The following is a 13,390-nucleotide window of genomic DNA, read 5'->3' as shown; positions in this document are numbered from 1 at the left end:
GCCCTGTCTTTTTTAAAATAGATCTTGGTCTCTTTCTACGTATAAAGGAGGCATTCTTTGTACCATGAGCAAACCTAACACCCTTTTGTGATTCAAATTGTTTGCCCTTATCATAGTCATCCTTATCTCGGGCAAATTTGTGCAATTTCTTGTTTTTAAGGTTATTTTCCAAAATTGAAATTTCTTTAGATAATTTGCTAAGACAACCCTGAAAACTATTATTTTGTTCAAACTGTTTAAGACTGTTACAGGTTTTTTCCACTTCAATAATATTACTCTGTATTGTTCTCTCATAAAATGAGGCCAAAATATTGACTCTGGTCATGGCAGCCTCCTGTTGTGTTTGTTGCCAATCTTTCAACAGAGTTTCATCCGGTGTGCCCACCAGTGGTTGGATTTTGCATCTCAATCCTCTAGGGGATATATTCTGTGCTTGGTAGGCTTTGAACAATTTATTGTGCCAAATGTTTGTTCTAAGCATTTTAATTTGTTTACCTAATTTAAAGAATAAGTTTTTACAACCGTCAACTGGATCTATGGTTTCCAAGTTAACCATTTCTGTAGGTTCAGTACCAATACCAAAAATTTTTAGGTCATCCTTATCGGAGCATAAACCAGAAAGCAATTTGTTAAGATCCATGACAATAAGTTGCTGAGAACCAGAAGAGAGATGTGAAGTGGACTAACAGAAATACTGAGGGTTGAATTAGCAAATAATAGATGTATTCCAATAAGAAATTGACAATTTGAATCACAGAGGAGTTAAGGTCAAAGTAATCAAAGAAGATTACAAATATGTCTCTATATATAAGAGATATGCATTCATAAGTAGTTTGCAAAATGTCATGTACAAAAAAGCAATCAAGCACCTCCCTTAATATATGAGTGCAATATCTGAAATAATGAAAAATTTCTGTTGTTCAAAAGGGCTTATATCTGATACCAAACTAGCCCTATTATACAAAAATCAAATGATATCAGTTTCCGAGGTCCTGTAAAAGACCATGCATGTTATATCATATAGAAATATATGATGCAAAATATTGATAGGCTTTAGATGATATTGTGTGTCTAATACCAAAAAGAGTCGTTATTGAACATACATAGAGCATCCCATATAGGCTAGAAAATCTGTGTTGCATATAGATAGTAGAACTCACTACATGTAGAGGTGGAATGTACCAATAATTTGTCAAGATGTAATAAACAAAATTATTTCACCATTGAAAAATATAAATATGCAATAGTTATAGAAAGATATGAAGGATCAGTAGTTGTTCTGTACAACCATCATATCCTGATAGTCAACAAATGTGTTTATACAAAGGTGGCTACATTAAACCATGTTTAACTCTCAGTAACTTGCCCTTGACCCCAGCCAATAGTGACAAGATAAGTCAAGTTGAACAATAGTGTGACAATATATAGTCCCTCAGATATATATAACCAAACTGGTCAGAATACAAATAAGACATAAAACCAGTAGAAGCACAATAACTGGACAATTACAGAGGCAAATGCTAATATGAGATTTAGAATGTCCCATTCAAATGTCCTATGAAATATAAAGATAACTATTTATAAAGTTATATTAATAGCCACAAAATATGTACATAAATGACAGATTTAAATCATAAAAAACAATATTTAGCCAACACATAAGCTAAAAAGCTTGTGTATATGATCGGTGTCTACAAAAATCACAAAATGGTAAACTGCAGAAAAATATGAGCAAACAGAGCAACACTGTTAAATGTTAAGTGTATATGTCAATAATAGAATCATATACAGCCTGGTATTTATGCTGTGGCTCTTAAATCACAATTATATATAAGATAAAGTTTGCATATATGAAAATATCAAGAAAGCGTTCATCCACAGGTCCTTGAAAAAATGTCACTGTTATGTTGCACTCCAACAGTTCTTCCAATCGTGTATTCAAATGAAAAATGAATGACTAGGCCCAAACCAACAAAACAGTTCAATGAATAATGTTAGTGAAGCACTCATTATGGTCCCACGGACACCAATAATGAAAAATATGTTCCTAAATATCGTTGTTATTAAGGTCGTACAGTATCTGAAAAGTGATGTTGGTTATGTCCATTCAAGAAATATTCCAAAAAGATGAACCGGAAAGCCCAATCAGTCCTAAATCTCCTTGCGTGACAAAAAGATGCGTGGATGTCCAAATGAATTTCACATATGCCCTTTATCCAAGTGATAGGAGTATTCCTAGTCGAAACGCCACACAAATACGCCCGAGATATGTGTAAATCCAAAATACAATATACAAACAATTAGACCGCACATGTGAAATCTAATATTCGTTAATATAGCCAAGCTGAGCAACTCATAACTGCTCTCTTTAAGGCTGAGACACTAGTTCCATGGGCCCAGTTATTGTGCCAGGCTTTCTTTAATGTCAGCACTAAACATTGTCTGTCTGATTCATTATTAAGTCTATTCAGTCATAGTTTCTTCACTGGATTCATACCAGAGATATAGAGAACTGCTGTGGTCATCTGAATTTATAAAGAAATATCCACTACTGATCTGAGAAACTATATGTCCATAAGCCTTAACAGCCTTATTTATAAGGCAATCAAATCTATCATAGCACTGCCATACACTACTAATATATAACATCTGGCTCTTAGCTCCAGAAACTATCCTAGGAGATCACTGTTAAAACCCAGTTCTTAATCTTATACAGTCCACTCTATTACATGACTGGACAACATGGATATGCAATTTCCAAATGTCTCTTTGGTCAGGTTGGTAGATTTCAGCATCCTAAGACAATGTAGCAATTATCTTATGTTCTCAGAAAAACAATTAATCATTAAAGAAAATAGCACAGTATGTAAGAGATGTAAATACACAACTTCCTTATAGGTAAAAAAAATCTTTCATATAAAAGAGATTTTTAGCAATACCCACACTGTATCCCTCACATATACTGCTCACCAGACACAAATATTTTCTGATGCTGATGCCTTTAAAAGAAAGCTTCCCAAATATCAAAGACCTCCAAAGCCATCAAATGGCAACACTGCAACTCAGCAATCACTAAAGATCACAACAAAAGCAATACAAACCATCTCACATAACGCTTACACCCAATGGACCCCCAAGAGCAAAGCCCATAAGCCAAGCATTTATTTTTCCTAATACTCTGGTTATTGTGGACTGCATTTTTGTGACACATAGATGCCCTACTCACCAGATAAGACAAGGAGGAAATAGCAGTTAGCTGCTTATCTGGAGCTAGGATCCACAATGTCATGCACGCACTCAAGTCACTGCACCCCAGGTACCAATATGATTCTGTTATAATTTTTGCAGGTGTAAATGACCTGACACATACCTCACAGAACTAAATGAAAAAAGACATAATGGATTTCCAGAACAGGAGTCAAATATAGGTATGAGCCTTGCATTGATCAGCATTCTACCTTCACCTTTGTGGGCATAAAACAATTGATTTTAATAACTGGCTTAGTTTATGGTGTTACTTCAATGGGATCCAATATCTATCAGCATGGGAAGACATGGTCAATATGCTTATATATTAATCATGTTTCTAATTTTCTACCCCTGCTTGCTCCATGTTGGAAGTACTTTATGGTAGAAAGCATGATACATTAGCTATCAGGAAAAACCTAAGAGTAACACACTACAAAGATATTTAGAGATGGCCCAGAAACAAAAATCTTTGTATGACTCTCTCCCTGTCTACATCTCTCTCTCTCTCTCTCTCTCTCTCTGTCTCTCTCTCTCTTTCTCTCTCTCTCTCTCTCTCTCTCTGTCTAGCTCTCCATCTCTCTCTCTCTCACTCTCTCTGCCCCCCTTCCCCTCAGCTGCTTGATGCAATGTTCACCTTACTGGATTTTACATTTGTCATTACTGTAATGAAGGCTAATGCATACATTCTCCTCTCCTTCAATCTGTTGTCTGATGTTAATTGTGTGAACTAGAAAATCCTATGTAGTGTGCTGAGATAATGCTCAGGTCTGTAGTCTGCTTTTTTTTGCATAGTTTCAAAGTTTGAATCCAGAAGTTTGTCAGTGTCTTACTGAATGTTTTTATATGACTTATATGACTATTGTGTGTGTGACTGCTACATGCTTTATTAACACACAGTTCTCCTGCTTGTCTCTTAATTGGTTTGATCCCTATTAGGAACATTTTATTATACCGATCATGAGAAAATAATTGTGATGACAAACCTAACAGTAACATACAACAAAGTGGTCTATATTCCTGTCTCACAATCTTTCTCTCTCTGGCTTCCCTTCTGCCTTATCATTGTTTGTCCTCAGTATCTGAACAATGCATGGCACCAAGCAACAATAGTGACTGACAGTAAATGGCAGTTCAAATTTTATAGCCAAAACTGGTGAGTTTTTGCCTTTGGCCACTTTCGCCTGCTGCTCCTTATGTGAACTTGTTTAACATCACTGCACTATGGAAAGACAGGTTGATGGTGCTATGAAGAGACATTTATTATCATATGTTGAATAGGTGTCAGAGTTGAATGCACACCACGTTTGTAACTATTGTATGATGTATACTGCAGCCAAACTTCCTTGTTCCCATCTTTGATTTCACCAACATTAACAGCTTGGCCCCCTATGTCTTTCTTAATCAATCAAAAAATGCTCATTCCTTCCCAAGAAGAAGTGCAAGGCATTAGGAACAACCAAGGTTTTAAGTGTCAACAACCATGGTACATTATGCAAATGTGGAAATATTGTTGCTATACATACATAACCTTAAAGGATTCCTTTGTTTGCATTACCATGTATTTTTTGAAGTCTGTTAATTATGAAACTGACATCTGTTATTGCGTACTGACTTGATTAAATAGTGATGCCACAGAAATACATACAATTACATAACAAGCCTCACATGCCTCAAATACATGGGCAGACAACAGATATAGGGGCTGTCTAAATATGCACTTGTATTATTCATATAATTATTTACTGCAATTATCAAGACAAATATGCAAATCATGATGCATAGAACAATAACATAACATACATCTGTTCTAAATTTTACAAGAATCAGAACTGTTTGTATGTCTGTACTCATATGCAAGAAGGTTGACAAGCAGCACCATAGACTGCTGTGAATTCTTCTTCGAAGTTAAAAACCTCAAAATATAATTAAGCATACACCTCAGAGAACAATTTTGAAAAAAGAAAGTAATCTTAGTGTCTGTATTTCTTCAATATGTTGTAAGGGACTGTTGTTCTCAAAATATGTGGACCTCACTGTGATGTTGAATAAACACTTCATTATGTAAAGTCATGTCTGCATTCCTCCATATTTAGACATGAAAATGGTATACAATGATGTGGGCCTTTTCACACATAATTCTTCAGTGGTATTAAATAGTGCACTGTCATATTTTTTAAGTGTCTGTTTGCATTTACATTGTTCATTGTCTAAGCAGGAGGAAATACATTTGAAAATGAGACAACAAATGATTATTATTCACATACAATTATCTGGAGCTGAACACTCAAGAATGCTTGGTTGTCGGTCCACAATTTCAAAATTCTCATTGTTATTAAAACAGCATACAGTGAAACAGGTATATGTCACTCACACTATAGCAATATACATGAATGACCAGATAGATAAATTATCTGAGTAGTATTTAATAACTTGTGATGAATACATTGATGTTACTTCTGCTTGTTAATACACATGCTTCCAACACAAACGTGATGCCTACTAGCTTCTCTGCAACACACCGTTATGGCAATCCTTATAAATATGCATTATCACACATTTAAAGTCAAATTTCTCCTGTGTCACAATATACTGAGACTGTGGGATTAGATAGGTAGGTTTTCAAATACAGAACTTACTAACTACAGTGTGTGTGTGTGTGTGTGTGTGTGTGTGTGTGTGTGTGTGTGTGTGTGTGTGTGTGTGTGTGTGTGTGTGTGTGTGTGTGTGTGTGTGTGTGACTGTACACACTTGTGTTCTGTAGTGCTAGGTAGGATTTGATACACCCATGCATCCTTTCCAATGTCCACTATCCCAGCACTCTAATTAAACTTTTTCTGTGGTACTTCCTGTTGATACTGTGTTCTCTAGATGGTGTAACATAGGCGGTTTGAATTCAACAAACACTTCCACTCAGAAGAAACATTTAAATTGGGAGGGAGCTCTCTCATCATTTCATCCCACTTTTATCACAAACGTTTCCTCTGCAACACATTAATGAGTTTATCACTAAAAGTGCACTCTCTCACTGTTGTAGAGAGACGTCTCGTATGGTGCTTGTGTTTGATACTGTTTTTTATAGATTTTGTAGCTAGATAAGATAGGTAGGTGGTTTTAATTCAGAATTGTTTAAGTATTATGAGTGTGCAAATGTGTCTGTATTTTCAGATCAGACTGATTACAGCAAATGAGCCACTGTGTGCACTTCCACTTAAAAGACATATTTACACTAGGGGAGTCCTCTCCACAATCTGTTGCATTTTTAGCAAAAACACATTATAGACAACACACAGATGTCACCTTTTCAAATGGCACAATAGACTCAAGATTGCATAATTATATAGGTAGGTTTTCAAATACAACACTGACTGACTAGTATGTATGTGTGTGTGTGTGTGTGTGTGTGTGTGTGTGTGTGTGTGTGTGTGTGTGTGTGTGCGTGCATATTTAGTGCTAGGTAGGACTGGATTCATCCATGCATCTGATGTAAACACTTTAACTCAGAAGTTATCACTTCAAAAGTGCACTCTGTCACTGTTGTAGAGAGACTTCTCCTGTGGTGCTTGCTGTTGATACTGTTTTTATCTAGATTTTGTAACTACATAGGTAGGTGTTAGAATTCAGCATTGTTTAAGTACTATGAGTGTGTAAATGTGTCTGTCCTGTCAGGTCAGCTTGACTTGAGCAATGCTCCATTTGTACACTTCCACTTAAATAACATTTTTGCCTTAGGAGTATGGTCCCTCATCAATCTGTTTTATTTCTAGACAAAACACATTCTAGCCTTTCCATTATCAACTATCCCAGCATTGTAATCAAACTTTTTCTGTGGTACTTGCTGTTGATACTGTGTGCTTTAGATGGTGTAACATAGTTGATTTGAATTCAACAATTATGAACTAGTGTGTGTCTAGTGGTAAGTATAACACCAACAACAGATGTGATATGTACACATCCACTCAGGAGAGACATTTAAAGTTGGGGTGCATCCCCAACACTTTCTCACATTTTTATCACAAACATCTTCCCTGCACCACACTGAGAAGGTTATCCTTTCAAGAGTGCAGCCTCTCACTGTTGGAGTCAGACTTCTGTGGCACTTGCAGTAGATACTGTGATTTCTAAATTGTGACACCTGATAGGGAGCTGATTAAACTACAGGACTGTTTAAATGCTATTACTGCATGCATGTGCCTGTACTGTCATGTAAAAATTACTCTTTCCAAAGATCCATTGTGTACACATCCACATAACAGACATATTTACATTGAGAGAGGGACCTCCCCATCAGTTGTGTGCATTCTTAGACAAAACCCATTTTATGCAACACACTAATAAGATAATGCTTTCAAAAGTGCACTATCACATTGGTTTAATCGGAATTCTCCAGTTCCACTTGCTGTTGGTACTGTGATCTCTAGATGATAAGTAGGTGAGTTGAATCCAGCTGTGAGTGTGTGCTTCTCTCGCTCTCTGTCATTGTGTAGAAATGGCTTCATCTGCATATGTGATGTGCAGCTTTGCTGTGGTAGTGGATCTCCAACCACTCATTCACTTTTGCCAGGCACATCACCTAATAAAAAATGGTGATGTCATCCATTCAAATGTGCACTGTTGAAGTAGGAAGCAAATATTTTGTGTGTTGTTTGTGAGTCAGGCAATGTGCGCTACCTTGAAATCTTAGTTATGTCGTCAGCTCAAACCGAGACATTGCTCCACAGAATCATTTGCGTCAGTGTGTGTGTGATTGTACATGCATGTAGGAATGGTGTCCCTCACATACCTGATGTGTACATATATTGCTGGAGATGTCTCATTCACTAGGTTTATTCCATTTTACCACAGATAACTAATTGAAATGTGTCTTGTCTAAACCTAATGCTAAGACTTTTCCTGTTTCATGAATAAATGATACAATGTTCTATAGATTATTGCCTTAGTTAGCAGTAAGTTTGAAACTGGGATTATTTCTGCATTGTGCATAATTGTGCTTCTACAGTCATAATAATGACTGCATTATGCAACACGTGTCTTTTGATATACCTACCATCATGCAATATTTTGAGACAAGGAGACACATTGTGCAACTCTTTTAACCAATTGCCTTGCAGCAATAAGATGACATAATGCCTTCAAATACACATTATCTCACAGATGTAGTAAAACTTTTTGTGTGGAGAATTAAGTCTACACAATATTATGTAGCTTATTTGGTTACAGCGGTAATTGTTTGAAACCCTCAATGACTGAATATTATCAGTGTTTGTCAGCATACTGTTATGCATGAATTACATTCACTACAGTTGTAATGTGTACAATTACAGTGGGAAAGGGCACCACCATTACTTTTATTTCAAAAAAATCACTTTGCAACACAAAGAGAATTTCATGACTTCAAATATGCTCTGTCTCACAGTTATCCAGCAAAGCTTGAGTTTCACTGTGAGATAACTAAAATCTCCTGTAATAGAGGACCATATATACAAATGACCCCTTAAAGATATCATGTGTTTCAGTATATGGCTTCTGAATGTCCATGGCTTTTTTTTACTTTTTAATTCTTTATGTTTATATTTAGGACAATAAAGCCAATCCCCACAAGCTGTGGACATGCATGTTTCAGCCTTTTTATTGACCTCATCAGCACAGCATAAGTGTATAGTTTTGGTTGTACTTATCAAACACAGTGTCTTTAAACCAGGCTGATGCCCATACATATTAAATCACCTGCAAAATATTTCAACTAACCTACAAAGGAAAGGGTAAACAAGGTCATGCAGACTAACCATTTGGTAAAAACTTCAAGAAAAATCCAGCCAAGCTAGAGTCTTCACTGTATGATACCTTAAAACTTCTGTAATGAAGAACCATGGTATATATGCAAATGACCCCTTAACAACATTGCGTGTTTCAGCAACATGGCTTCTGAATGCCCATGACTTTTTTACTACTAATGAGGTCAATAAAAAGTCAGAAACATGCATGCCTTCAGCTAGTGGGATATGGCTTTATTCTCCTGAATTTAACCAAAATTACTTAAAAATAAAACATCATGGATATTCAGAAACCATGTAGCTGAAACACTCAATGTTCTTAAGGAGTCAATGCATATATCCCATGGTTCTCCATTAGAGGAGGTTTAAGGTATCACACAGTGAAAACGTGACTGGATTTTTTTTTTTTTTTTGCAGTATTTACTGTCTCACAGTTATGGCAAGGCTCACCTTGTAGCAGATGTGATTAATACACAGTTCTTGTGAATACACCTACTTGGCTGTTTGACTCCAGGAAAGGACAAGATTATGAGAGTGCACTGATATGACAAATACAACATTTTATGAAGTTATTTCTACCTAGTTTTATGCCAGATAAATGCCTTTCAACATGCTGGGGATTTCATGCCAGTCAAAAAGGTGTTCTGTGATTTTTGTGATGATAAAGCTCCTGTTGGCACAGGTCTATTTCAGTAGACAGACTGCTCACTTACCCGACACCCAGTTGCCTGAGAAGACAAGACCGACACCTTCATAAGACCGAGATCCAGAAGACTGACATTTCATGTGAGGTAAGTAACCGCTTGACCATTCCCAATTAAATTAACTAAAGTAAGCAAAACTAAACCCACCAATGTGGGAGGCTTCACCCCCCCCCATAACCCCCACACCACTGATCTAAATATACCAACTCCGAGAACGCACTACCATGGAGGTATGGGGCAAAGTTCAACAGGATGGTCAAGCGATTACTTACCTCTTGTGAAATGTTGGTCTTCTGGATGTTGGTCTTCTGAAGGTGTCAGTCTTGTCATCTCCGGCAACTGGGAGTCAGGTAAGTGAGTGGTCGATCTACTAAAGTAGACCCATTGGCACATGTAGTTGATACTGACTTGTAGCATATATACACAAATCAATAGTGGCTTGAATCTGGTACTATGTTTGTGCACACCAATGTGGTTGGACAAAAGTGTCTTAGCCAAGCAGCCATGATATTGGACTGTTTGTATTTGTGTAAACCGTAACCTAGCTACATCCTTTTTATTACTCAGAAATATTTGTTTTCAACAAATTAGCATCAAAAGCCTTTTCAGGCATCTTACCTTGAAGTGTGTTATTTGTGACAACATCCATTACTATCTCCAGTGTCAGACAGTGTTAATAAACAGCTCTGTAGAGTGTGATTGGCAAGGGTGTAAATCTGATAGGATGACTGTCAGACAAATGTGACAGAAAGGACTGGCTTAAGTAAAGAATGTAGATATGGCACAGTAAGAGATCCACATTTTTTTGTAGTCTCACATATCATGTTAGGGGAGACATACCCATTACAATAGGATACTGATAGCATCCCTTTAAGTGTGTTCCTCTTAACACATTAGATATAACTCTTCCTGTGGTATCAATGGCTGATACAATCTCCTTGAGATCTAACGTCAGCATGTGTTTCAGTCTGACAAGATGTAAATGCTGAGTATGTCAGTGAATGCTTACAGGCATTATTCATTTCCCCAGTAATAATAATCTGCATTGCATGACTTTATACAAACATTTATGTATAAATATATCTCTTTTGTTTACACTCTAGGGATTTAGAGGAGATGAAGACTTGTACGTCATTTCTTAATGTGTTCCATGTTCCAAAATCATTGCAAAGCATGAATGAACTTCTTTTTGATACTTTTCATTGTTTTTTGTTTTGGATAGTTGATGTTGTTGTAGTCTTTGTATACTATATGTTATATTTTGAGCATGCCCAGTATAATGATGTAGTAGACGCACACCATTTACTACAAAGGATATTATTTATTCGTTTATAAAGAAGAGGGAGTGGAAATAAAATGAAGGGAGTCACTAGGGTGTGTTATGAGAAAGGAAAAAGGGAGAGGGAGTGGAAATGAAATGAAGGGAGTCACTAGGGTGAGTTATGAGAAAGGAAAAAGGGAGAGGGAGTGGAAATGAAATGAAGGGAGTCACTAGGGTGAGTTATGAGAAAGGAAAAAGGAGAGGGAGTGAAAATGAAATGAAGGGCGTCACTAGGGTGAGTTATGAGAAAGGAAAAAAGGGTGAAAGAGTGGAAATGAAATGAAGGGCATCACTAGGGTGAGTTCTGAGAAAGGAAAAAAGGGAGAGGGAGTGGAAATGAAATGAAGGGAGTCACTAGGGTGAGTTATGAGAAAGGAAACAGGGAGAGGGAGTGGAAATGAAATGAAGGGAGTCACTAAGGTGAGTTCTGAGACAGGGGAAAAAAAAGGATGAGGCAGCAGAAATGATATAGAGGGAGTCAGGTGGTGTGAGGGCATGAGCATTCCCAGTGAGAAGAAAGAGGGGAATGGAGCATGATCTTGAAGGCGGAGTAGTTTTGGATGATTCGAATGGGGGGGGGGGGTGAATTCCATACATATTAAGTAATTAATGTCCTGAGATAGTTTTTATAATTTGTTCTTCTTTGAAAATATGTAGCAGAGTTAGCCTATGTTCAGTCGGCTTTGCAATGAGGTTACTAACCTGGAGGTGAAATCTAACAACATTTGTCACATGCCAGTGTCCATTTGGTATATGTGCAATATAAATCTTCAACAGGTCAGTTAGTAATACACCTTAATATTTCACATGGGTGTGATGCATCTTACTGCAGTGTCATGCAGGTCTTAGTAAAGTTTTTAACAAGGATCATTATGGGGCTGAATAACAATTAAATATACTGAATTCACAAGTCTGCTTTGACAGACTTATTTAAGTCAGCATGTATAATGTGGCAGCTGCAACAGGAAAAATACACGTCATATTGATTACAGTAACACAGATGCAACATGCTGAAATAATTGCAAACTGACATTTGCTACATTTGCCAAGTACAGTAGCAGATGTATTCGCATAAAGATGGAATTTTATTTTGCCCAAGTCTTGTCTGGGCTACCTGTGGGCTACCTGTTCATTTATATTATACACATATAAATACATCCTATGCATATAACATTTAGAGACATGCAGCACTTTGGTCAGGGGACTGACTATGCCTGAGTTATACCTTGATTTATTGGCATGTCCACCTATGCCTCATGATCATGCCTCATTCTGCATGTACATTTGTCACTTCTACTAAAGTTAGACAACTGTTAATACGTATATGACATCATTATTCTCTGTCTATCCTGGTCAGTCCAAGACATTGTTTTCATGTGTGCCATGTCCTTCTGTATTTTGCAAGATACATACACAGCATGCCTGAACAGTCACTTACTTAATACAATTCACAGTATGCAGTTTGCTGAGAAAATGACTTTTTCACCACTAAGTTACTGTTACTGGAATGATTGCACAGGTATTCATGATTCTTCATATTTCCACATTGTCACATGTGTGTACACTGGCATAAGCAAAAACAATATTGTTTCCTTCATACACATAAAACAATGAAATACTTATCAATAGTTTAACCTTTATGTATGTTATGACATCAGTCATGTGGATGTCATTAATAAGCTGTGATCAGTCCCCCAGTATATTTTACAATGCCCCAGTACTTACATACACTCGCCACACAGGTGCAGCTAGGCATTCTCAATATAATCATTTGAGTACTACAGATGTTCCTGTGCATATCACATAAAATGCATAGTGACGTGCATTCAGGTTTTATAACTGTGTGTGCTAATGTTTATATTTTACATTACTATACAGCATGTTTGGCTAACACGTGTTTAATTTTAAAATACCCTTTCTATGGTTACAAGTGGCAATGAGTTACAAAAAAATGTCCATTTCTGAAGTGGATAGGACAGCAGTAGTAGGGTTCCTTTATTTATTTATTTATTTTTTACATAAAAGGTGGTGAATACATCATACTGTTAGTTACAACTGATAACTTTCAGGATACACAACGGATGCGTAATAACTGCAGTGTACACAAACATTCCCTAATGTATTTCCAGTCGTTACTAACTGTTATCTCAATTCAGCAGTTTAAAGGAATGTATCACATTTACAATTCATAGCTTTGTGCTCTTATCAAATCCTTTACAGCATTTCATTTTTATTTATGTACATCTCCCTAAGCAAACAGAATTAGTTATATAAATTAAAAAAATATATTTAATGACTACTGGTTATGCACTAATCTAATTATATCTAAGGACAATTTTCTCATT

This window comes from Protopterus annectens, chromosome 4.part1, assembly GCF_019279795.1.
Source record: "Protopterus annectens isolate FY-2018-M chromosome 4.part1, PAN1.0, whole genome shotgun sequence".
Taxonomy (NCBI): Eukaryota; Metazoa; Chordata; order Ceratodontiformes; family Protopteridae; genus Protopterus; species Protopterus annectens.
This window is presented reverse-complemented; position numbering follows the sequence as displayed.